The following is a 26,451-nucleotide window of genomic DNA, read 5'->3' as shown; positions in this document are numbered from 1 at the left end:
ACTGTTCTAACCAGCTTGTGGAGACTATCAGAGGTCACAAAGAGAAAGGAAAAATATATGAAAATAACAACAAGAGATGTGGAAAAACAATAAGAAAGGACGGGATAGTACTGTGAACATCATAAGGTTAGATTTGTGGACATTAAAACAGCAGTAAGAAGCAAGAAGTTGATTGGATCCCCTTCGGAACTTGAAATATGGGTACCCCCAACAAAAATTTAAAATTCGGCTGTGTAATTTGGAATTTGTGTAATTTGGAATTTATGTAATTTGGTTTGATTTGATGTGATTGGTCGGTTAATAAAAAATTATTCTTAAAAAATAAAAGAAATCTGAAGGTTTCTCTGCCATTCCTGGTGCCCTCCAGATGTTCTGCTCCCCTCGTCCCTGCATGGCTGGGGCTGATGGGAGTCTTGGGAGATGTTTCTTCAATGCATAAATATAGACTTAAGCTGTAAATAATAGATGTTTTACAAATTGCAGAGGAAATACAGTAAGGCCTGAAGAAAGTGTAAAGTGAAGAGAAGCTAGTGGGAGCCATTCCACTAATTCTAAGGAACATTTGCCCAGTTCTTCCTGAAGGAAAGGATTTATCCAATTTCCAGCTGCTGCAAGCCCAGTCAGTCCCACCCTAGGAAGTGGTTCGGTAGAATTACAGTTTCATAATTGTTTGGCAGTGCTTAAGATGGGAGAGGGAGGCTTTCTCTTAAAGCTGTGAAGTAGTGCTTTATAGTTATAGCTGACTAGTCATAAAGGGCAGGTATCAATCCAAAAGTATATTGCAGAATTAAAGGGAAGACTGCAGCCACTTAAAAAAAAATATATTTTGCAATTTGAGGTCAAGATTAACACACGTTTTCAATTCTCCTTTAGCAGTCCTTCCTCTGCTTTTGGAGGCCGTTGGTTTAAAAGTTGCACTTCCACTAAATACCCATGTTCTGCAGAAGCACAAGATAATTTCCACATCATTGTCATTTTGATTTCTCAGCCAGCCTAGCTTGTTGTACAAGTCTACAGGTCTTGTTTACTGTGGTCTCATTGGAGTTGCTAGAAATTACTTTCCTCGTCTAAACCTCTGGAGAGAGAATGTGGGAGCAAGAGAAAGCAGCACAAGATACCCATAGTTTGAGATGCTGGTGGGTTATTTATGATGCAGCAAGTGGTGTCTGGAGGCTGATAGTCCATATCCTACACTTAGCAAGCCCTTGCAAATTCAGTCTCCACCTACAGTCAAAGAAGCCCAAATATTGTCATATATGGGTAGGGTTGATATTGTACAAATGATGATTGAATTATTGTCCGTGGATGTTCATGTCATCTGTTTAATCTTCCCATCACAAAGACCTAAGGTGCTCCCATTTGAATACAGGATATATATGTTTGCCATTGCCTGCAAAAAAAAAAAAAAAAAAAAAAGGATTTTCAGCTCAGCCTAAGAAAACAGTTGTGTTACCTTGTTTTTCTTCTTTAGCATCAGGTGCCCCCCACAAAAAAGAACTCAATTTAAATTCAACAATAAATATTTGAGGATCTTTAGACTTCTGTCCTCCCTTCCCTCTCTTTCTGCTGTGGTCTCCTCTTTCCCCAAGATTTCATCTGAACTAGTAAACTATGGTTTGCACCTGTGCTGCGAATTAGGATTGGAAGCTGGGATCAAGCCATTGTTCCCAATCCTGGTTTTCAGGACAAGTAAGAATCATAGATTGCTTGTTTAGGTGAAATGGGAAACTATTGTTTCTTCAAACAGGAGAGGCAACAGGAAGAGGAAGTGTACAAGCCAAAGGGTTCTTAAAGTCTTCTTCATGTAATACCAAGCCATGGTTTAGTGTTATATCAGAGTCAGACCATTTTGTACATTTTTCATCCTGCGGTTAGATTATTTCTGTGCTGGTGAGATGTCATATGAAGACTGTGGGCCTGTGGAGAAACCTCTGGATTTTGTTTCCTTTTTTTCCTAATTTTTTAAAATTAAGGCTGCCCTTGAAAGGCGGTCGTCTTCAGGTCCCAGCTGCCTCTTTCCTGGCAACTGCCCAAATAGCTTCATATGATTGTCTGTGGTTTAATTGGACCAGGGCTAGAAATATGCCACAGATTCATTGTGCAAGAATTCATATTGGCAGAAGGAAGCACATCTTCACGAAAGATGTGAACTTGACCTGCGGAATTTGCTGACCTGTAGCCAGGTGGCCTTTCCAAAGGTGTGGCTGCAAAAATGAAGGACTGGTCTATTGACAGCTATTAGCCATTATGGCTCTATGGAATCTATATGTTCAGAAGCAATATACATGGGAGTGCTCCATGCTGGTGCAAGTTTGTGTTGCAGCCCCTGTCTTGTGGGTGCTGCTGTAAAACACTCCATGTGGCAGCTGTTACCTGCAGTGCACCATTTGACATTGGTAATTGGGATGCTTTTCATTATGACACACACAGAGAGAGAGAGAGAGAGAGAGGTTTCTGGCATAGTAGTAAAGATTGGCCAATTTTTGTAGTCATGACATGCCAACAATTTGCCATGATGTGCAGCTGACATAATGTGCAAGCCAGCCCTTGTCTTCCCTCCCATCTCTGCTCCTTCCACCTTCTATTCACTTCCATTCTTCTTCTGCTGTTTGTTTTTTAACAATGAGTTTCCATCCTTCATTCTGACCTGCCATCTGCAGATGAGCAGACTCATGCAGGGTTGTTTCTTTGCATGCTAGCTTGTTTCCTGTGTGGCTACTTTGTGCTAAAGGATCACATTTAGCAACACTGAGAGGCACCGTAAAGAAAGGGCCAGGAGCAGGTCATGGGCGCCTTCTGTTCCCAGCAATCCTACCCCACCCCCTGCTGTGTGTCTGCTCTGTCAGGACAGCCAGCTATGCAGTCCTGACGTCACTGCAGTGTGCTGCAGCTGAACGTGTAATGCATCCAATTGCTGCAGAATGCATTGACATGCTGCAGCGCGCAGCTTCACGGTGTAGAGTGCGGTGGTCTGCAGTGCATAAGTTCCTGGCACAGCTCTTATCTGTGATGCAGTAAAAAAAAAGTGGGGGGAGGGAGAGTTGGTAATGACCCATGAAAGCATAGAATTGGGAGATGCCTTTAGCATGTGATTGGAGAGGGAATGTTCTCTGTAAAGATAACCAGATTGCTACCACAGGCACCCATGATCCTGTTTCATGTTGTAGCTCTGAAGACAGCAGCCTGATTTGTGGGAAACCTATGACTCACATCTCTCATTTCTGTTTCAGGATTATGGCTGCTGTGGGAGTGGGGAGGTCTGAGACAGCTACAGTGCTTTGGTAGTTGTCTGGAGACCTTCCTGCACTGCTTCAAAAGTGCATTTGAAAATACATATTAGAATTTGGAATGTTTCCACCAAGTGCTTTAGCCAAGGGAAAACACGTTCCCATCCCAGGCAGGTTCTATTCCCCCATCAGCTTCTGATCATCATAATACCTGTCTCTTGAGCTCCTTTTCCAAATTACATTTATTTAGCTTCTTCCTGAGCCACCTACGGGGGCTGAACCCTCAGAGACTCCAGAATAGCTCCACATCACAGTCCTTCATTGTGTACATTGAATATAGATCCTGATTTGCTTCTGTTCACCATTTGCTGGGAAGGTGTCAAGGATGGAATGCAAATATGTATAGGGAAGATGGGAGGAAGATGGTGAAGTGTGTGCAAAGCAGAATGGTCTTTCATCCTCCTCAGATGCAGACTGACTTGCTGTGTGGTTGACTCAATGCAGTTTTTGAAGTTCTATGATACTTAAGAAGTTGGCAGGCTCCTCCATGGCTGCTCCAGAATTTTAAGAATGGGCTTTTTAATGATATTGTTAGCACTGGTGCCTTTTTAGATGAATAAGGCAACTATGTAAAAGTCTTTTTGTTGTGTAGATGAATTCAGGCAAACACTAACTCTTGAGCTTTGGCTCTAGATGCGTGTGTTTCTTGCTCCCAGAGCTGAACAATTGTGCCTCCAAGGGCAGTTTCATACATTTCATTTGTTAGACATATACGAAATTAAATCTTATGAGTACCCCTAAAAATGCAAACGGTGGATGCAACAAACTTATGCTATGGGGGGAATAGGCTTGTTGGGAAGCTGGAAGTTTTTGCTGCTCTTTGTCAAGTGTATGCTCAGTGGGAAATCATGCAGTGTGTGAAGCCGTTACCTGTAGTTTGTTCAGCTGATTAAATGGAAGAAATTTGCTAATTTTATGTTGTGGGACCAGGCTGGAGGTCTTTCCAGACAACCTTGCTCATACGCAGAGAATGGCATAGTGATTACTAATTCAGTAAACAGGTGCCTGATGACGTTGCCCTAGCAAGTGCTTCTGTTTGTGGGAAGATGTTTGGTTTCTTAGCACTAAGAGCAATGGAAGTGAATTGCTGAGATGTCGTGTTCCCACCTAGTAAGTACAAAAGCATCCATCTCAAAATATGCACGCCTCCGTTCATTCTATAGGAACAACAAATCCTACTGTTTTAAGTTACATATGTTGGGAAGGACACTTTTCTGCTTGTGTGTGTTTTAGTTTGGACAGGCACTTTTCACCTATTGTCATTACCCAGAGAATGTGTCTTATGCAGGAAATATGACTTTCTTTTTCTACTTGTGCTTCAGCTGTTCTGTGATTATGTGCACACCAATATTAATACACTGACTTTTGAATGTTAAGTGCAGTATAGTTATTTTATTAATTCTTACAACAACCCTATATGATCATTCAGTAGTATTATTATCATCATCGAGAGATAGTCATTTAGTAATTTCACAGCTGAGTTAAGATTTAAACCGACATTTTCTTGGGTTACAGTTTAGCCACTACAATGCAACAAGCCTCACAGTTTTCTGATCGACTTTCACACGGATGTGATGATGGCAACATTAGTGGGAAATTCACTTTCAGAGATATATTGTTGCTGGATGTAGGCAGTGGCTGCTGCTACACTCCAAACTAGTTTTGACAGTCAGCTCTAACATGTTGCAACTTGCATCATAAATGATGAGCAAGTCTTGAAAGAGTGAAGCATCATGCCTTACAAAGTAAGCTCTGGAGTGCCTCCAAATAAGAATTGGGAGGTAAGCAAGGGGCTCACGCAAGATGCATTAGGAATCTCTAAGAATCCTAGCAAATCCACATCATCCCAGCAATCTCAACTCTGGCTCCGACTGTCATGGTGGAGAAAATTGCTTATTGAGGTCGCGGTGGTGGACGGACTACATGTCCAATTTTCAGTAGAAAGCTTGGAGATACGATTTCATCCTACCAGTGGAGCTTGAAACAGAAAATGTGAATGGTTACGTCAAAATTCAATTGAAGGAGCTTAACTTACGGTTGCAGGCTATGTAGACTTGGGAAGCTGAAAATGACAGCTGGTGAAGATGTTATCTGATTTTTGGTGGTAGGTTTATTAGATGCCAGGCCTCTGCCATCTAATAAAGCTAATAAACCTTCTGCCTTTGAGGGGAGGGAAAATAATAATTTGTGGCACAAGTTCAAATAATACACAATATACTAAATCATCTTTTAAATACATACATGCACAAACCGTATTGGGCTGTGGAAGATTTCTCTCTCTGTAGAGAGCAAATGTGGTGTAATGGTTAGAGTGTTGGACTAGGACCTGGGAAACCAGGGTTCAAATCCCCATTCAGCCACAAAGCTCACTGGGTGACTTTGGGCCAGTCACTGTCTCTTAGCCTAACCTGCCTCACAGGTTTGTTGTAAGGGTAAAATGGGGCAGAGGAAAACCAAGTATGCTGCCACCTTGAGCACCTTAATTAATCAAAGAAGAAGACTTTGTGTTATGCAGCCATCAGATGTGTGCTTTCCATCCTAAAGAAATAGTCTGTGGTGTTATGCTGAGAACAATTTATTCCTAGAAATTCCCATGGAATATCTGAGAGCACAACTTCCACAGCATGTGTTGTTACGCTCTTTTTCCATCTATACTTCCGGCAGTTGAGAAGCTGTTCTGGAGTCCTTGCTGTGCTGTGCTAAAACTCTGCCCTTCCCACTCGATTAGCTGCAGCAATGGGGGGAATGTGTCAGAAAAGAGCATTCCATTTCCTGCAGCTGTTTGAATTGAGAGCAGCGTAGGAGCGTCGACAAACGCTGCAGATCTTTCCCCTCCTAAAGTGTTTCATATTTCTCCATTGTCACCCGCCTGCCATTTGGCGTCCCACAAAAAAAATGACTTTTCATGTTCTGGTTTTTATTTGTGTTTGCTACGAGTCTTCTGTCCACTAAGCTTTTAAAGAATCCATTCATTTTGGTCCGTCCTTTCAGCTATAGACTCCTGTGACAGCCGAACCATACCCTTCTCTTGTCTGCATGCGATGGCGAGTGATAAATGGGTTTGAACTTTTCTTCCTTGTTTTGTGCCATGTATAAAACTCAGGAGTGAGCGGGCAGGTCGAGCAGCCGAGGCTGGTGCTTCTGGGGACTGAAAGGGCAAAAGATATAGGGAGCCCAGCAGGAGGTGGGGCTTCAGCAGGCAGGGCTAGAACCAATGAAAGGCAGAGCTAACTAATTCTGGTATTATCCCCAACCTCCTCCCTGGTGAATTCTACAAGATCAACACTGGGACTAAGGAGCAGAGGAGGCTGGCAGCCAGAGCCATCCCCTGCTTAATACTTCTCAATTTTCCCAGGTAAGGAGGCAGGCAGTGGGTGACATGGGGGCTGGGGGGGCAGCCCCCTATTTGCCCTGATAGACCAGCCTCTGTTGTGTGGAAGGGAACTGTCCTATGTAATAAGAACATAAGAAGAGTGTGCTGGATCAGGCCAGTGGCCCATCTAGTCCAGCAGACTGTTCTCTTTGTGGCCAACCAGATACCTGTGGCAAACCTGCAAGCTGGTTTCAAGCACAATCCTGGTCTGTGGTGGTTCTCTGAGTTGGTCAAGCTCATTTGACAACAATGGGAAACCAAGCCTGAAGCATCATTGGCTCTGTTCCTGTGGAACACCCTGCCAATAGAAATTCAGTGGGCTCCTTCTGTGCCAACTTTTAAACACCTGTGGAAAACTTTTTAGATTCCCCCAGACCTGTGCAGGCAATTAAGAGACATCTGAAGGCAGCCCTGTTTAGGGAAGCTTTTAATGTTTAATAGATTATTGTATTTTAATATTCTGTTGGAAGCCACCCAGAGTGGCTGGGGAAACCCAGCCAGATGGGAGGGGTATAAATAATAAACTGTTGTTGTTGTTGTTGTTGTTGTTACCCACAATGGTCTGTTGATGTTTGTTTTTAATTCATTTGATCTTAACTTGTTTGTAGTAATTTATTATTTTACTGCAAGTTTTTATGTTTTTATATAGTTGTAAACAGCTGTGATATATTTTATGATACAAGGGTATATCAATCTTTTTATAAATAAATAAGAAGGATTTCTGCACAAGAGCACTTTCCCCTCCTGTGATTTCTAGCAACTGGTATTCAGGTAGTGTTTCAAGGGGTTGGAAAATGTGATATTCCTTCAGCAGAAGTGCAACCTTGAGGCAAGATGTGTTGACTGTGCACGGTGTGTGTGGAATTTGTTGCACAACAAAAGGTCTTTACCTCAGATTTCTGTTTCGTTTCCTCTAGTAACAAGGTCAGGAGAGCCGGCATCTATTCTGAGGGTTCCTCCTTAGCTGAGTAAAGGGAAATGAGGAAGGCAAAGATAGCCAAAGACAAAGAAAATGAGGAAGACAAAGATTCTAAAGGGAAGCAAGCTCTGGTCCAGGGAAAATTCCAAGACATGACTGATGTACCTCTGTTTCCTCACCTTGGGGATTCTTGAGGCACTGTAGTCATTCATTCAGTGTGGGAAGTAGAGCTGTTCAAGAAGGAGGAACTGACCTCCCACTGACACAGTCACCCCACAAAGATAGTTGCAAAAGTTCCAGGAAGACTCCCTAGCTCCTGTCTCAATGTCCTTTCTTGGCCGCAAGCATCACAGTCAGGACATGCAGCAGGGGTTGGGGGCTTCAGTTCCTTGGCATGTTGGATCCTAGCTTCCATTCATACTCTCCATATGCAGATGAGTAGGACTAGATTGTCTTCTGCGGTGCCAGTTCAACGCAGGGGCCTGGCTGTCTTCCAGACCTTTGATTCATGTGCAGGCAGACCAAGAGATGAGGACCACAGCTGTCGATGGATCCAAGGGAAGTTTCTTGCTTTTGCCAAATGCAGAGTGCCCAAATCTACTTCTAAACATGCCCTAGATGAGAGTGCAGATTCTTTCAGGGAGCTCAGATGCGAAGTCTTTAACCTTGAGGTAAAGGTGAGCTTCAAGTCCCATCCTATACCTCACTACAAAACCGAATACTTCATTTTCTACTTCCACCAATTGGGGATGACTTATCTACAGCCAATTTGGATTCTTAGCTGAAGATGTTTGAAATTTCCCCTTTGCCTGTTCAAATGGTCATGGGGGACAAGGAATCTCTTCTCATTTTCTGCACAGAAGGCATCGGAGTTAACTGGTTTTCAGTGATAGGAACCCATTGGCACCTTCATCCAGGATCAAATCCAGGACTGCAGTTATTTTAACCAATCTGGTGTTCAGCAACAGCACCACTGTATATACTGGTTTACCAAAAAAAAAAAAAAAAAAAAAAAGGCAACCTGGATTTCCATTGGTGAGCAACAGGCCAGAAGTGGGGATTGCTCTCACTTGTCTGTGCACCTTGTTTGACCCTGACCATTATATCTATGTTCTTTCCTTCTGATGGCTAGGCGTGGCTGACAGCCACTGCTGGAAAGAGTGCTGCAGAAAGAGCATTGTGGGGCAGGATGAAAGGGGGAGGAGGGGTGGAGAGGAAGAAAGAAAGAAAGAAAGAAAGGAGAAGGTAAAAGAGCCAGGTGCACGGCTAACATTTATTTGCAAATAATATACCTATCTAAAATGGTGCTGGTGTGCAGAAGGAAGCTGTGAATCTCCCCTCCCCATGCTTTCCCAGAGGAGGGACCCAAAATATTTGTGCTTTTGCTTTTCATGTTGTCCCAAGTGGTGCAAGTGGATAATTCAGCAGAAGCTAGTGGTGAATGGGCTAGAGAGATAAGCCTTGTGTCTAGTGCAAAGCTGGCAACTACCCAGGAGTGAAGCTGATCTGCCTTGGCATAAATGACAGGAAAGCATAAAGCATGCACACCCACCCTAAGATTAAAATTTCCTTCTTATCATTTATTTTTTAAATGCATGCACTCCTATTATTGCTTTTCTGTATAGTTTTGCAGCTGCTGACTATTGCCCCACCCCCACCCCTCGCCTGGGTCTGATCTTCCAGGGCTATCATAAGCACAGCTCCATAAGGTTCTAATTTAGCCCTCGTCCCAGGCACTATTCTTCTTATAACTATTGCCTTTCGGTCTTCTACATGTGTCTTTCTCTCCCGCCCTCCCTTTAATTAGCCTTCTTACTGCATGGAACAGTTTGCAGATATATATGGAAAGCAGCCTACACTTTCCCAGGAGCAGAGCTTGCTGGGAAGGGAAGCAGGACCAGCAGCAAGCTGGCTCTCTCTGGGAGAGGAGAACTCTTTTTCCTATTGCCTTCCCTTTTTTTTTACCTTTTTTTTTTTTTTGGTTGTTGGTATTTTGTTTAACCCTTAACATGGCTTGGATGGAATGTGATTTGATTTTTTAAAAAAACAAACTTCTCTTATATTGGTGAATTTCAGCAGATACTGCAAGCTCAAACAGAGGTGAAGGATGATCTCCATTCCTTGTTTAGATAACCACTGGGGGTTTGCTAAGTAAAAACTGAAGTTGCCCACGTGTACTGTATTTAAACTTACTAAACTTCAGGGAATTTGGAGTGCTATGACTTTAGGATTTCAGAAGCAAAGTTGTTTCTTAGTGTTTTTTTTAATACACTGAAGCCCCAAAGTCACCATCAACTGGGCTGTTGATTTGCACCTTTTTAAGCAATATTTTGTGGACATCCCACGCAGAACTCAAGGAGCTTTAATTCTCCAGGCTATGTGGCTTTTACCTTTTGGATCCAGAAAAGAGATCTGAGTGCTTCAAACTCCACCTGAGAGCCTGGCTGTCTAGAACAAGCCACAGGGAGGCTCCCTGCATCTGATCTAAAAATCCCTCATCCTGGCTGTCAGAGACATGGTTGTGCTAGCTGATCCCTGGGGGTGGCGGCCTGATATTTGTGAAAACAGGACTGTCTCTTGGTAGTAGTTTGAAGGCTGCTTCATTGGCTGCCTTTTCTTTCCTTCACTGAAAAGGCTTCTGTGGAAAGCATGAAACCCACATGAAGACAATGATGTGCGATGATCACCTTCATGTATTCCACAGCATGTACACATGGTATACTTGCACCGGGAAGCCCAAGTCAGTCGCTGTGTTTCAGTCCACATACTTTTGGAGAAAAAGACATGTGTGCAGTCATGTCACCTGATGATCTGCAGATAGGTTTTGTGCTTTCAGTTATACTGAAATGATTGCTGTGTAGCCAGAGTGTTAAGTGTGAAACCAAGGACCCCTTTTGTAATCTAACCCCCCAGGAGCCTGCCGCCTTCTTCAGACAATAACCAAAGGCAATAGAGGCAAAATATAGGGTGGATCACAATAGAAGCCAGAATACCACATCTTTAGCTAGTTCCTTTCCCATATTGGTCAGTTCTACTGACAGCATGCGTAATGCCATCATCATAGCATCATAGAGTTGGAAGGGACCGCAAAGATCCCTGCAATGCAGGAAACGTTTGCCCAACATGGGCTCACACTCACAACCCTGAGATTAAGTATCTCATGCTCTGCCAACTGAGCTATCTGAGCAGATCATCTACCCTACCCATCCTTGTTCAGGAAGTGGCTCATGTTCATTGGGGTTCTAGTTCCTCCTCATCCTGACAGCCACAAGTGGAGCCATTTGCCAGCTACTCCCACCTTTCTAGTTAGAACACCATAGATTTTCCCCTAGGTTGGCAGATATCTTTAGTCTAGCAGGACAAGTAACCCTGCAGCCTCTGTTTGACACCAGGAACTCCTACAAAGACTTGAGCTCAGCTTCTATCTATTTCTCTAGGTAGTATATAGCATGAAAAAATAAAACTAAGACCAAGAAAAGCCACAAAGCCTGGGGCAGAATTGCTCCATATTTTTTTTTTTTGAACCAGTAAATGGCATCTTGTGCAGATCATGTGAGACATGGGAGAGATCTCAGGCTACTTAGTTACTTGTAAGGTTTGGGTGAAGGATGACAAGGAGGACAGACAGCCGAAGACTGGTCACACCCACACCATATCTTTAAAGTACATTTAGCACACATTATTATTATTATTCTCCAAAGAATCCTGGGAACTGTAGTGTACTCCCCTACAGAGCTACAATTCCAGCTCCCTTAAACTACAGTTCCCACAATTCTTTGAGGAAAGACATGTGCTTTATACATATGGTGTGGATGTGACCTGTTTCACTCAGTAGGAATTTGGTTGGTGCGACTTGCCAACTGAATGTTTAAAAGGATAATTGGACATTGATTACTTCTAGGAAGGAAAACATTTCAAGTTTATGAGAGCAATTGCCAGGGAAACCTTTGATCAAGCAAAGCATTTCAGAGAAAGGGATATGGAACGGGTGCATTTTCCCAAGCAGAGCAAGTAGATCAGAAGAGAACAAAGGGCTGTTTTCATTTGCATAAAGCAACAACACATAAAGCTATTTTTGACCATCTCCTTCTTTAAAATGCTTAAGTTGACCTTTCTTTTGAGGTATTGTACAACAGTTGCTCTAAAACAAGAGGGCATGGTGTGTGGTGTGCAGTAGCAGTCAACAGGGTGGGGCTGTGGGCCTTACCGTTGTTGCTGCAGCATACTGAAAGAGGCGAGGCAGTGGGGAGGTTGACATGGTGCAAACCCAGTGGCGGAGCAAACCTGGCACTCCTGTTAGTGCAGTTGCACCATCCCAACCTCACTGCAATCTCCCTCCCAGTAAGCCACAGCCACGCAAGTGACAGGAGGTCAGGTAAGCTCTTCTGCTCCACCAGCCAATACTGGTGTGTGCTATACAGTATGCCATAGTTATGTATATGATGTGTACTAGGAAGCAAGACCCATGCATGTTTGGTGGGGAACGTTGTGTAGAAGCCTCTTGGTCCCTACAAGCTCTTGGCAGCCTTTATTTAGTTCACCCAAAAGCAGCTTTTAAAAAGTTTGTTTGATAGCACAGAGCAGTTCATGGCCGAGAGCAAGGGCCTGCAGTTGGATAATACCTCCAGGGTCCAGACAGCTCTTGGCCACCACAGCAATTGCAGGGTCGCAGCTATTAGTGGGAGGAAATAACGCTGCCTATTTTAAGCTCCTAAGAGAGTTTCAAGATAGGAATCCCCTCACTCTGCTGCCAAAAATAACTTAATTGCTTTGCAGGCTGGCAATAGGCCTTCCAACACTATCCCTTGTCTTTCCTGCTCTTTACAGTTGGCCTCTCTGACCGTGTTTTTTCCTCTCGGTTTGCTCAGCTATCTGTTTAAGCCTATGCTGCGGTTCAGAGCAGAGTGCAAGCAGGTATCTTTCGAATTCCCTTCAGGTTGAGTTGCCTTGAGAGAGCTCTTCCTGTAGCTTTAAGGTCAGGTGCAACCCTCCATGGAATCAATAGAGTTGGAAGATACCTCAGGGGTCATTAGTCCAACCCCCAGATGTTTTCAGACTCCAATTCCCATCAGCCCCAGCCCAGTGGTCAGGGATGATGGGAGTTGTAGTCCAGCAGCATCCAGAGGGCTGCAGGTTCCTCACCTGCTGGTTTAAGGGCTGCCTCGTGTGTTTTTGGTCACCTATATATGTGAAAGGGAGCAGTACAATGGTACCTCAGGTTATGAACTTAATTCTTTCCAGAGGTCTGTTCTTAACCTGAAACCGTTCTTAACCTGAGGCGCACTTTTGCTAATGGGGCCTCCCGCTGCCGCTGCACCACCGGTGCGCGATTTCGGTTCTCACCCTGAGGCAAAGTTCTCAATCTGAGGTACTACTTCCGGGTTAGCGGAGTTTGTAACCCGAAGAATTTGTAACCCAAGGCACCACTGTATGTTTTAGACGAGTAGTTGCCTTATCTCTCTGGCAAGTGTCTCCTGCGTGTTTGGAGAGGCACAGCTCCTTTTTTGTGTGTGTAAATGGCAACATGCAAGGTGTACAAAACAGATTCAGGCAGAAATCTTCTGTGCCCTTACTTGGAAGGAAATTCTATTGAACAAAGTGGGACTTCCTTGTGAGTCAACACACACTGGGGTCGAACTTGAAGGGCTAGAAGTAGTTCCAAGTATGTCAGGCAAAACTGCCTTCAAAGGGTAATCTGGAATGTGGAGTAACTACTTATGATTTCTCCCCTGAAAATGGCTAGCTAGATAAGGATTTTCTAGTCATTACTAGGCAGTTTGTAGCCAAAATACTTTTTTTCTGGTGTAAAGCATGCATTGTGAGCTGACTGAGAGAAAGTGGCAGTAAAAAATCTTGACACGATTCTCCATAGAGATACCGCCAAAGTAGTTTTCACACTAAGGTTACTACAGGAATAGAATCGAGACTGAGGGTGATTTGTGTGAACTGCAAAAATGAAGGAGCTGGTGGGAAGCTTGAAGTATGGCTGTTTAAAGTGAGCTTTTTAGAGTTGCCCTCTACTGAGAAAGATGGAGTTTCAGTTTTGGAGTTATAGTGAAACCCCATCCAAGAATTCATTCTCTTCCCCCTGGGATTCTTGTTCTTGTTTTCCTTCTATGAATGTTCTTCTGTGAATTAATTTCTCCACTTTGAGGGATGCCCTGCAGGGTGAGTTCGCTTGCCAGACATTAGCTGAGAGGTGTGGAGAAGCTTGAGTGAGATAATTAAACTAAAACTAAATGTATTTGGGAGTGTAGTACTGTTGCTAACTCAGATATAAACACCCATGCGAACCAGTTATAGAATCCATTGGAAATGTAATATATTGAACGGCCAGGGCCAGGTATGTTTTGCGCTTCCATTACATCCTCATACAAGCATGGAAGTCTATGGAGCGCCACTGCTTTTCTAGTCTCTAGTCCTTTTGATTGTGAAGATCAGTTTGAAAATATTTTGGGCAGTACCCAGTGAAATTTCAAAAGCCAGAACAGGCTAAGCAGGATTCCAGTGATCACAAACTGAAGGTTCAGTTTTCTGCATAGTTCCTGCCTTCCCTCCCAAAGAACAGGAGCAAAATAAATGTTTGTGTGTGTTTCTGTGCATGTGCGTGTATGCAGTTACAAATTTCCTTTAGGCTAGAGCTATGGTGCTATTGTCACGTACCTTGGATTTATAATCACAGACCATAGACAGCCCTATGAATACCTGATTGAGAGGGTGAGAAGTTTGGGTCATGACGGTTGGCATCAACTTTTCCATATCCATTTCTTGCCAGTACATGTGGATATCTCTCAATTGGTTGGACGGGATGCCAGGACTGCTAGCATGCCAATGTTGAAGGGCAAAATGGTAAGATTAATAAGGGTGGAGCCTGACTGCAAGCAAAAGCCATCTGGCAGGAACTGGTTGTGGCCTGGGAAGGCAGAACTTCATTGTTTTTATCTGTGGCAGTAGTGTTTTGTTTAAGCAGTTGTTTGCTTGCCATGTAGCTGTTAGCTTTCATGAGAGCATTTATGCGGAAGCTTCCAGGATACAAACCCAACAGGAAATCTAATAAATAGCAAACCCTGAATCTGTGAGCAGAGTCGGGCTCCCAGTTTCGGGCTCCCAACAATCCAGTTTCTTCTGCTCGGATCTTACATGTAAGGAAGGACGAATCAGTTTTGTTTCTGGTACTGGACAGTTTTGCATGTGCCATTTCATAGAAGTCACTTCTATCTCACTTCCTCACCAGTCTGCAATTTATTTTTTAAATTGAATAAAAAGTCACATTTTAATGTATGTGTTTTTGAGCGTTTAATCTTAAAATTCACTTTTTTTTGTATCTCCTTTTATTTTTTTCCTTCTGAGCCAAGAGCTGTGCTTGGAGAAGTACAAAAACTGGACAATTTAGCTCCTTCCCTTCAATTAATCCAGGAAGTGCAAATCAGGTTAGTGAGTTTAAAAATGGTGACCAAACTTCAGGCATCCCTAGTATACAGGCAGATTTATCAATGGAAAAAAACAACCATATAACATCTCAGTGAACCACAAAGGGCAGCAGTTGAGTGTGGTCCCAGGTTCCGTCCCTGTGATCTGCAGGCAGGGCTGAGGGAGACCCATCTGAAGCCCCGCAGAGCCAGTTCTGATCTAGGTTCCAGGCAGCTTGCTGCAGTCCATGAATGTTGGAGATTGTGCTTCCAAAAGCTCTCTAGGAATTATTACACTGTGTATATATGTTCTTCAAGGAATGCACACATCATCCTATCTTCTGCTAGTGTGCCTGTACAGTGGAGGTATAAGGCTAACCAGAGGTGGCAGACTAGCTGATTCAGAGAAATGTGTGGATTTGAAGTCTCAGAATGACAAGGGACTGTTGTGTATGTGTGCGAGAGTGGGATAAGGGAGGATAAAACAGCAGAACAGTTGTGCGGTATCTCTTAGCCACTACAGGGGTACCTTGGTTTAAGAAAAGTCCTGTTTACGAACTATTCAGTTTACGCACTCTGCAAAAATGGAAGTAGTGTCCCAGTTTACGAACTTTACCTTGGTCTAAGAACCGAATTCGAACTGTGGAAGGGCACCGGCGGCAGGAGGCCTCGTTAGGGAAAGCACACTTTGGTTTAAGAATGGTTTCAGTTTAAGAATGGACTTCTGGAATGGGTTAAGTTCATAAACTGAGGTACCACTGTAGTCTAAAAGCAGCTTTGGACCTAAAGGGCCTAAAGAACTTCTAGACCAGGGGTGAGGAACATTTTCCAACTTGAGGGCCACATTTGTTTGTCAGCAAAATTCCTGGGGCCATGTTTCAGTAGTGGATGGGGCCAGAGGGTTGCAGGTTCTTCCCTGCTTTTGGGAATTAGTAAATATTTGAAAAGAAAGTTACAGCTCTCCAAATAAGGAGGTGTTCTGCAACAGTAATCATTCCTAAACTTAAACTACACCCAAGAAACAGTTGTCTGGTCTGTTGAGAGTGGGTGGGAAATTCCTAGAAGCAGCAAGTGTCACCTTTGAATCTGTCATTTCCCCTGGTGACTTTGGAAACCCAGGGAAGGGTTTACCTAACTCAAATTAATCCTGCCATGAGGAGAGACCACAGGATGCCTGGATGAGAATTATTTTTTTCCCCAAGCTGAAAAACTGCTTCCCTGAGTTGTCAGTCCTCCCATGTATTTTTAATGTTTGTCCTCGCAGGCGTCCTTTCCTCTGATTCGCTTGTGATAACTGGCTGGCAGGCACTGTGTGCCAGAAATCTCTCTTTGCTGCATCACTTGCATTCCCAGAGGGCAGATCCTCAGGATCTAGCTTCAAAAGGAGGAGAGGCTCTCTTCAAAACAATCCCATCCTCCCACTCTGTGAGCCACTAGCATGCAGATAGCCCCACATGGAGGCTCAGTGGAAATTCTGTAGGGGACAACCCATCTGCCAAGCAGGGGGAATCTCTTAGCTTGCCGTATGAGGATCCCTTTGGGAGAAGGAAGGAACACCTCTGTTTGACAGGATTCCATCTTTCTGCTCTAAAAGGAAGTAAAGGAAGTGTCCAGGCTGTGATTCCCCCGCCCCCCTTCTCTCTCTGCATGTGCTGAGTATAGGACTAGGAGACAGGGAATTAATAACAAACAGTAATAATTTCAGGGCTTGTGTCCAGGTTTCTAAATGCATTTCACAAAACCCTGGTGCCAAAGGTGCAGCACAGCTTCTGTTACTGCTGATGCCCTGGCAAAAGTTGTTTCCTTTTGGTTATATGCTTCAAAGAGCCTGGCACCCAACACTGGGATTATGTTTTGCTATCAAGTGCTTGGTAGGACCAAAATACAGTGGCATGCCAGGGTCACTGCCAAATCCTGACACAAAGATGGCTGCTCTGCCTCCATGGTCAGAAGGTGTGTTCTCCTGAATACCAGCTGCTGGAAACTGCAAGAGGGGAGGGTGGTCTTGCTTGGGTCTGGCATGCGGACGTGCCATGGGCACCTGCTTCGCCACTAGGTGAACAGGGTCATGGACAAGATGGGTCATTAGCCTGATCTTCTTTTGATTATCATGCAATACAACTCTGAATGTGTGCAGGAGTTTTAAAGCAAAACATAAAGGTAAAGATAAAGGGACCCCTGACCGTTAAGTCCAGTTGCGGATGACTCTGGGGTTGCAGCGCTCATCTTGCTTTACTGGCGAGGGAGCCGGCGTTTGTCCGCAGACAGCTTCCGGATCATGTGGCCATCATGACTAAGCCACTTCTGGCAAACCAGAGTAGTGCACGGAAACGCCGTTTACCTTCTCGCCAGAGCGGTACCTATTTATCTACTTGCACTTTGAGGTGCTTTCGAACTGCTAGGCTGGCAGGAGCCGGGACCGAGCAACGGGAGCTCACCCCGTCGCGGGGATTCAAACCACCAACCTTCTGATCTGCAAGTCCTAGGCTCTGTGGTTTAAATCACAGCGCCACCTGTGTCCCTTAACGCAAAACATAGGTGAGTGGGAAGATATAGGAACAATGTTCTTGCCTATGTTTCCCTTCCCTTAGGCCCGATTCATTCCTGTGCAGCTCTGTGCCAGGAAGCATCCCCCATCAGGAAGGAAGTCTTATAACAATAAGAAGTTTCAGGGAGGAAATCCTGGCTGGCTGGCAGGCGGGCGGGGATTTTCCCACCATGCAGTTAAATCTCCCATGCTGCATATGGATGCATCTCATCTAGTTTTCAGTTATGGATATCTATGAATAAGGAAACACTTAAAAGGTTCCAAAATCCATATTAGGTTGAAACGCGTATTAGGGCAAACTCTTGAGTTCTCCAGGATCCTCATCAGGGTAGAAGGGTAAACAAAGCAAATGAGATGTGGGGGTGAGGAGATGAGAAGCAAAAATGCTGGCTGATGGTGCAGCAGTGGAGTCTGCATCTGGTCACAGTGTCAGGATGGAATGTGGGAGGAGATGGCAGACATTCAAATAAGGCTCGGTTAGGTGCTATGCAGGCTTTGGATTCCACCAAGGGCTTCTCTAAAGGACGAGGACTAGGCACATTCCATGGGCTCACATAGTGATTGCGGTTATGATCCTTGTGCAGCATATTGACACCTGTCTGCAGGAAAAATCTGACCTGAGCCAGATTGCAAGCCATTTTTCAAAATCTGCTTGGTAACCTTCCCAAGCACACTGTAAACTGCAAGAGCTGGAGCACAACAGTCCCGTGTTGCCTTAACTAAAGAACTACCCTTCCCACCCCCATATTAAAGTTGCATAACTTTCCCTGAATCTCTGTAGCCTTGAACAGGTGTCTAAAAAAGATACCAACTTCAGAAGGGAGGAGATGGCACCTGGACTTCTTCATTTGCCTTTCTTCAGTAACAAACCTTGTACTTTACTTTTGAAACATTGTCCAAATGCTAATCTTATCCTCCACCTTTTTTGCACCTTGTTTGCTCTGGCATACCAAGCTGAATAGATGAGTCGGCATTTATGTGTTCCTTATAACCATGTGGTCTCCAGGGTCTGGGCAGCAAATGTTGCTTGTTTGTAAGGGAGAGGTACTTTCTTGGCTCCTGTGCATCTGAAAGACCCTTTGTGATAGATTTTAAATCGAGCATCTCTTGTGATTCATTCAACCACAACAGTCTGGTCTCCACTGCCAAATCGTTTCTGACTTGGACCCATTCTACAGAGTTGTATTGTGTGATAATAAAAAAAAAGGGTTATATGTCAAAGCCTCTTCAAGTGTGCAGTTCTTGTCAACACCACCAGTGTTTATCTGCTTTTACTGGGATGTTGTCTTGTGGAAAGATGAAAAGATCTTGCCAAGTGATTTGGCTTTAGCTTTTTGTTAAATGGACAGTGATGTGTGCCTGTTTCTGAACTATAGTTCCTTTCCCTGTCTGCCATTCCAAACATTTCCAGAGTGGTAGCCATGTTAGCCTCTTTCAGCAGACACAACAAAGAGACTTGTGGGCTGGCACCTTAAAGACAAATTCATGGTGGCATAAGCTTTCATGGACTCGGAGCCCACTTTGTCCAACACATTCCTACCCCCCTACCCCCGTCTATTATGTGTCTGCTGCATTTTGTTGTTGTTGTTGCTCCTGGACTTTGGAATCCTGGTGTCACCTTGAACTCTCAAACACTCACCATTCATTCATTCATTCATTCATTCATTCCAGTTATTTATTAGTTCAGGGCCAGACCCTCACAAAGCACTGTATGGAGAAATAAAAATAATAGAACCTCTGACACAGCATGAAGCACTGAAGGAGTACAGACAAACAATGCATGAAAGGTGTTGAATTAGGTCACCAAAATTCCTCTTAAGGAATTGTTAAGAAAGGCAATAGTGTGTTTTAAAGCTTTTTTGAATGCAAGAAGAAAAAAGTTAACTGCAAGAGCAGTTACCAGCCAGAAGATTCATTATAGTGTGCTTCCCAACCTAACCAATTTCAGCAATGGACAAACAAGAAGGAACTCTGATGCATATCTTAAGATTATGGACAGGGTCGAATGAGGCAGGTGGTCCTTAAGGTAAATCAACTCATTTAGGGTCTCAGAAGATTCTTACAAGTAATTTGCTATCTCCCAGGTTTGCATTTCCTTATGTATTTTTTATTTTATTTATTTATTACATTTCTATACAGTCATATCTCAGGTTACAGATGCTTCAGGTTGCGTTTTTTTGGGTTGCGGACCACCGAAACCTGGAAGTACCGGAACAGGTTCCTTCTGGGTTTCAGCGGTCGCGCATGCGCAGAAGTGCCGAATCGCAATCCGCGCGTGCACAGACGCGCCGCTGCGGGTTGCAGACATGCATCCTTCATGGATCATGTTCACAACCCAAGCATCCACTGTATAGCCCTCCGAAGACAACAGAGCGATTTACAACAAAAAAATACAAAAACCCACAATAACAAACAAAAAGAATAACCCTCAGTTTAAAAGGCCATGTATTATTTAATCAGCCAAAGGCCTGGGAGAGGAGGAATGTTATTGCCTGGCACCTAAAGATAAGTAATGAAGGCACCAGGAGGGCCTCCCTGAGCAGAGCATTCCACAAGTGGGGAGCCACCACAGAAAAGGCCCGTTCTTGTGTTGCTGCCCTCTGGACCTCTCTGGCACACAAAGAAGGGCCTCAGATGATGATTGCTGGGCCCAGGTTGGTTCATATGCAGAGAGACGGTCCTTGGGGTATTGCAGCCCTTAAGCCATTTATAGGTCAAAACCTGAATTGGGCCCAGAAAAGAACTGACAGCCAGTGCAGTCTTTATCACGCTGAGTTCCATCTTGAACTAACTAACCTGTAGGATGGCTCTACCTCTTGAGACAGACTTCCCTTTTCAATCACAGGCTCCACCCAGCCAATGGTCATGGATAATGGAGTTTATAGTCCAGAATATCTGGGGTGGGCACCAGGTTGGGGAAGACAGGCCTAAAACCTTCACTGCATTGATTGTTAAGTCAAGAGTTGAACCAGATGGGTACTAGCTCAAAGCTCAGCTCTATTCCATCCCCATTCTCAACCATTCTTGGTGACCACCATAGAAAATGGACTTTAGTTCAGGATGCTAGGGCTAAGTCATAGGTTGTCGTGCGGTAAGACAGAAGAGAAGTATGTGGCTAAGTTGTTCCTTTCCTCACAGTCACTTGCATGACTGCAGCCAACTCCTTGCAAAAGTACTCTCCCCCTCACCAATTAATTCTGCATGCTTGGGAAAGGAATCAGCTGAGGGTGGGGCCAGGGATAGAGGAACTAAACTGCCACTTTAAGGTCTTTCTAGAGTTGTTTTTAAGTGTGGGCACGATGGGTGGGGTTCCTGATAATCTCATGGCCGTGCCCAGTTCAGCCTTAGATAAACACGAAGTTTAGTCTGCTGAGATCAGAGTCAGGCCCTTAGGCTCGCTGCAGCTTTTCTGCTGGAAGTAAAATTGTTAGGTTTACTCAACCTGCTGAGCTCTTTGTGTTCTGTCTTCAAGTGGAGCTGATTGTGTGTGTGTGTGTGTGTGTGTGTGTGTGTGTGTGTGTGTGTTTGCTTGCTTGCTTGCAGTGGGTGAGAGGAGGACAGTATTATTAGCCTGACTTCAGGGCGATGGAAAGAGTGAGTGCATCATACTTTTCCTCTGGGACAGAGAGAGAAAACCAAGGAACCGCTTGCCCAGAGTTGCTTGCATGAAATTTTGGGGAGGAACAATAGCTTCATGGTGAAGCCACATATATTGCCATATTTCCATTATCGAATCTCTAGCAGTTTCATATTTTCATATTTTTTTGTATGCCACCCTTCATCCAAAGATCTGAGAGTGGTTCACAGCATAAAAATACAAAATAAAAATATAACATACAGTGGTACCTCGGGATGCGAACGGAATCCGTTCCAGAGCCCTGCTCGTGTCCAGAAGCAAACGTAACTAGCAATGGCACGTCTGCGCACATGTGCGTCGCTTTTCACCACTTCTGTGCATGTGCGTGATGTCATTTTGAGCACCTGCGCATGCATGAGCGGCGAAGCCCTGAAGTAACGTGCTCTATTACTTCCGGGTTGCCACGGAGCGCAACTCGAAAGCGCTCAACATGAAGCATATTCAGCCCGAGGTATGACTGTACATAATAAAAACAAGAACAAAAGCAGAGCAAACAAATTACCCCCCCCCCACTTCATCCCACAAGCATATTTAAAACAATATGTAATAAGACCTAGACAGCAGTTGATTCCCTCCTGAGATCTTGGAGAGCTACTTTCAATTAAGAGTAGATCAGCTTCTGCCAACCTGGTGCCTGCCAGATCTTTGGAGCTACAACTCCCAACATCCTCAACAGCTGAGATATTGGAGAGTTGCTGCCAGTTAATAGTAGACCATGTTTTTCCAACCCAGCTGGGGCTGATGGGAGTTGTAGTCCAAGACATCTGGAGAGCAACAGGTTGGTGAAAAGTAGGAATAGACAGCTCTGGACTAATAGATCAATGGGTAATTTGGGGACCAAATGTCACAACACAGAAGATCCATGATGAGGTCTCCTGATGTCCCCCCTCCCAACTTTAGAAGCAGCTGTGGGGTCTCCGATTTTTATCAGAGCAGCCACACTGTGTGTGGACTGTGGGCTGTACCTTTTCTTCATCCTAAATAGGGAAACAGGACCTTGAACAGTGGTGGATTTAAATTGGAGAAATGGTTAATATTGCCATTTATTTCCTATACTTTTTGATTCTCCTTTTTAGACAGTTGACTTTATTTTTATCCTGCTTTTCAGACAATTGCCTCCCAGAGCAGCTCACATCAATAATAATCATAATAATAAAAAGAGGCAGCAAGAGAGATTGAAGAGAGGCCCTGCCATCAGGCTTGCAAACTAAAAAGACAAGACACAGAACAGAAGGGGAGGAGAGCAGGCGAAAGTTAAGAGGAGGGAGAACAGTTCTTCAAGGCTAGATTAAAGTAGGTGAGTTTATAAGAGGACATTTATATCTGCTCCAGGCTAGGCCGATTTTACCTTGCATGTGTTCTCGCTTGAATAGCACCTGGTGACTCTTTTACCTTTGCCCAAAGGAGATGATGGGACCAGGGTTTCTTTTCCACTGTGGTTCTGCAGCCTCCAGGGCAGTAGTCAGTATGTGCAAAATTCCTTCCCCAAGAGACACCACTCTGATAATAATTAGAGCCTGCCACAGCTGCTTTTAAATGAAAGTGAAAACATCGGGAGACCCAGTCACGGAACGTACTGTAGCTCAGTCAGTCGAGCATGAGACTCTTAATCTCCAGGTTGTGGGTTCAAGCCCCATGTTGGGCAAAAGATCCCTGCATTGCAGGGGGTTGGATTATATGGCCCCATGGGTTCCTGTCCAGCTCCACAATTCCATGGTTCTATGAGTAAAGCACCTGCAATTTCTAAACCATAGTTTATTTCAACGGTGGTTTAATGTGATGTATATACCAGAGTAGCAACTGCTGCTTGATTCCACCTGCCACTAACCTATCATTCTACACTTTCTCCCCCACTACATCAGTATTTTGACGTCTATTGAAGATTCATTTGCTTACCTAGGTATTTGGAGAAGAGTGATTTGTTGTTTATAGCCCTGGATTTCTCACCTGCTATATATATATTATATATATTAGTTTTTAAGCTTTTCATTTGTTTTAATGAACTGCATTTCTTATACATTGACTTATCCCCTAAGCCTGCTGACCTAAAGCTCCTAGGCTAGTGTTGGTGCCTCCTGATTATAATACACCCCCTTACCCCCTTTACAATTTAGGACCACTTGGCACCCCCTTAGGGTTATTTCTCACATCAAAGATGGCTTGTGAGTGATGCAGCGAGAAGAATGCTTGCCTGAGATACAGGTTAGACTAGCTCTGCTGCTTCTGCCATAAAGGGGTCTGTAATGTACCAAAATAGATCTTGGCTTCCTATCTGACCAGCCTGCTTGTAATTGATCTGTAGCAGGGTTTTTCACCTTAATTGTGGCTGGCTTCCTTACGATGAACATTTCTTTGGGCTGTTGCCCAGTGAGCAGCATCTTCATTGCAAAAGCAGCCTCCAGAGGCAATGTTGGGAAAGCTCATTGGTAGCCATGACCAGGAGCCGCAGCAAGAATTTCAGCGGATGAGCAAGCAAATGAATATTCTACTTTGTCTTCAAGGAAAACATTATAGTGCATGATACGGATCTTGTTCCCTAAGAGCCTGCTTTGCTCTTTCCTCCATACACAGTATAAGTTTCCCGGTTATGCAGCTGTTATAGGTTGGGAGGCTAACAGAGCAATTCAAACTTTATTTACACTGGACTGCCCAATGTGTGGGTGGGAGACATGCTTGCAGCTGCTTCACCACCAGAGCCCAGCAAAAAATCCTAACAATGGCTGTTCCAAGGATGGGGAAGGGTTGGGGCCAAGCCAGCCTGAAATCTGCTGGATCCTAATCTGGTTGTGGAATAGTTTGGGGCCCAATCATCCTCCCCACTTTCCTCTGATGCTGCTTTAAGCATCTGGTGGGGAGTGAGGGGTTGAATTTTGTCCTAAGAAAGCGCCAAATGTATCATATCTGCATCTTCTTTGCCACTGTTGTTTCACAGCAGGTTGCATCTCGGCTGATGTAAGCAGTTGTTGTGTGCGCATCCCCTCCAAATAGAGTTTACATTCTGCACACAAATATAATTTCCTAGAGAGTCTACCTCTCCCAGTGTTAGGTTTGTTCAGAACTCCCATAACCAAACATTCTGCATATGCTATCTGTACTGGAGCACTGGCTGCTATTGTTATAAGACTTTGATTGCTTCTGCACAAGACCTTTTCTCAGGAATTATTATCCAGATTATATCTCTGACAAATCGTTCCATTCCAGTGTTTTCAGTGTTGTGCTTTCATGTGATTTTATTTTTCTTGCTTTTACAGTAGGCCTGATCTCTGTCAATTTTAGGGGGCAATAAAATGCAAGTGCTGTTGAAACTTTTAAGGGCTTCTATGCCTTTAATCAAAAGTTTCCTGTTGCAGGTTGACTTATTTCAGTGCTCTCTGTTCAGCCTAGCTGGTGGAGTCATGATGAATTAGTGTCTAATTATTAATTTTATTTCATTATTGCTGCTTTTTCTTTTATAGCAAAATTGGGTTATTTCACCACAAAATACAAGGAAATTAAAGCAAATCAGTAATTAGTGCTTCACTTTTGTGGGAAATAGAAGGTGAATAATTAAGGGGCAATTACTAATCCCCCAACCAGTCCAAGGAAAGCAATAACATGAGCTTCACCTGCCGCCTGGAAACTTTTAATTAACTTTGGAAAAGACCTTTTTCTGAGCATGACTTACTAGGCAGTAAGCATTAGAGAATGATATTGGCCAAGGGGAAAGGCATTTCTGGATAATAATGGTATGTTACAGGCTCTTTAGAACCTCTCTTTTAATTCCTCTTCTAGCTAATTGCAGAAAAGCAGTGTTTCAACATTACCAACCAATGTAAATCCAATCTCCGTAGATAAGTTTAAAGCAAGAGAGAGAATTGTTATAATTATGTAATTATTGGGGTTGTTGGATTCTGTGTGTAACAAAATTCAGCTTTCTGTCTGCTGTGGAAATATTTTTATAGTTAAGTTACCCCCATCGGTAGGCGAGTTAGAGTGTGAGTGAGCTGTCATCATCTTTGCACATGCTCAGCTCTTGATGTGTATCTTGTCTCTGTGTGGAGGCGTCTTTGAATATCCACAGTGCTTGCAAAACACCTCCACTCCAGACTTGCTGGACTGGGCTTCCAAACAGGAAAGCCTTTACTCACTGGTACCCCCTATAGTTTCTCTTTGTTTAGTTTCCCAACTGGTCTTAAAGGCTGATAAACGATGGGAAACGGAGGCAAGAATATGCGGAAGCATCTCCCTCATCTATCTGTTCACTCTCTCCACAAGGTCTACACCAGCCTCCTGCAACCTAGCACCTTCCAGATGTTTGGGCTGAAACTCCCATGGTGACTGGGACCAAATACCTAGACCGCACCAGGTTAGCAAAGGCTATCCTACCTTGCCCATTCCCTGAGTGGGGAGGGGGCAGCCAGGCTGCATCTCCAATTGAATTGTAGCAGAACAGCATCTCGTAAACCTTGGAAAAGAGAGACATTTGGCAGGGCCTTTCTGATTTCTGCACATTCTTTCTCCAGCTTATATGTATTTATATATTCTGTAATATGGAACACTTAAAAAAGAAGCAAACCCAAATGATGCTTGTTGAAAACAGGCCTATGTGGGAAAGGGGGAACAAAATTATAAGGAATGCCCCTCCCCCAATGCTTTGGCAGAGGCAACAGCCACTAATTCACACAGCTGAATGGCAAGTCTCAGCCTGCATTATTTGTTTGTGTTGAGTATATATCCTCCTGCCCCAATTCATGCTTTTCTGCATTACCTCATTCAGGAGGCTGAGAGGATTATTTTGAATGCAATAACCCTCCAAAGGGCCCCAGAAATAAGCCATTGTGCAAACACAGATGGGAGGGAGGTTTCCGTTTCAGAAAATGTGCTGGGTGAAGACACGGATGTGTGTGTGTGTGTGTGTGTGTGTGTGTGTGTGTAAGTAAAAGGATAGGGAAGCGGTTTATACTTATGGCTGTGCAACAATGGCTTTGTCTTGGGTAATAGAGTTGGGAATGGAACCCCCATCTTCATCATTTCAGCCCAGCTCCTGTTTCTTTGGCTCATGTCCCTTGCCCGACGGACGTTCTACATAGCATTGCACCTGAGCTGGTGCCAAATCTTGGGTAGAATGGGAATAAATGTTGATTTGCTCTCAGAGTTTGGTTTACAAAATTAACCCTTCGGCCCTGCTTCCTTTGCAGTGCTGTCCCCAGTCTGTCTCTTAGTCCCAGCAGTGCTGAAGTCTCGAGAGTGAGGCTTTGGATGATTTATGGCAGATACTTAGAAAGACATACCAATGCCA

General features: G+C 44.1%; 1 protein-coding gene and 1 long non-coding RNA gene across 9 annotated transcripts in view; one reads left to right on the top strand and one right to left on the bottom strand.

Annotated features, from left to right (window-relative positions):
* The window catches only part of ATP2B4 (ATPase plasma membrane Ca2+ transporting 4), a 166,926-nt gene that overhangs the window by 25,252 nt on the left and 115,223 nt on the right, over window positions 1-26,451 (top strand). The window lies entirely within an intron of this gene.
* LOC308479483 lies at window positions 810-24,867 on the bottom strand. Its single transcript, XR_013987704.1, has 2 exons — window positions 22,522-24,867; window positions 810-1,390 (listed from the first exon to the last, which is right to left on the bottom strand). It is a non-coding gene; the product is annotated as an uncharacterized lncRNA (long non-coding RNA).

The sequence above is a fragment of the Podarcis pityusensis genome (assembly GCF_964106645.2).
Source record: "Podarcis pityusensis genome assembly, chromosome: 6".
Taxonomy (NCBI): Eukaryota; Metazoa; Chordata; class Lepidosauria; order Squamata; family Lacertidae; genus Podarcis; species Podarcis pityusensis.
This window is presented reverse-complemented; position numbering and strand designations above follow the sequence as displayed.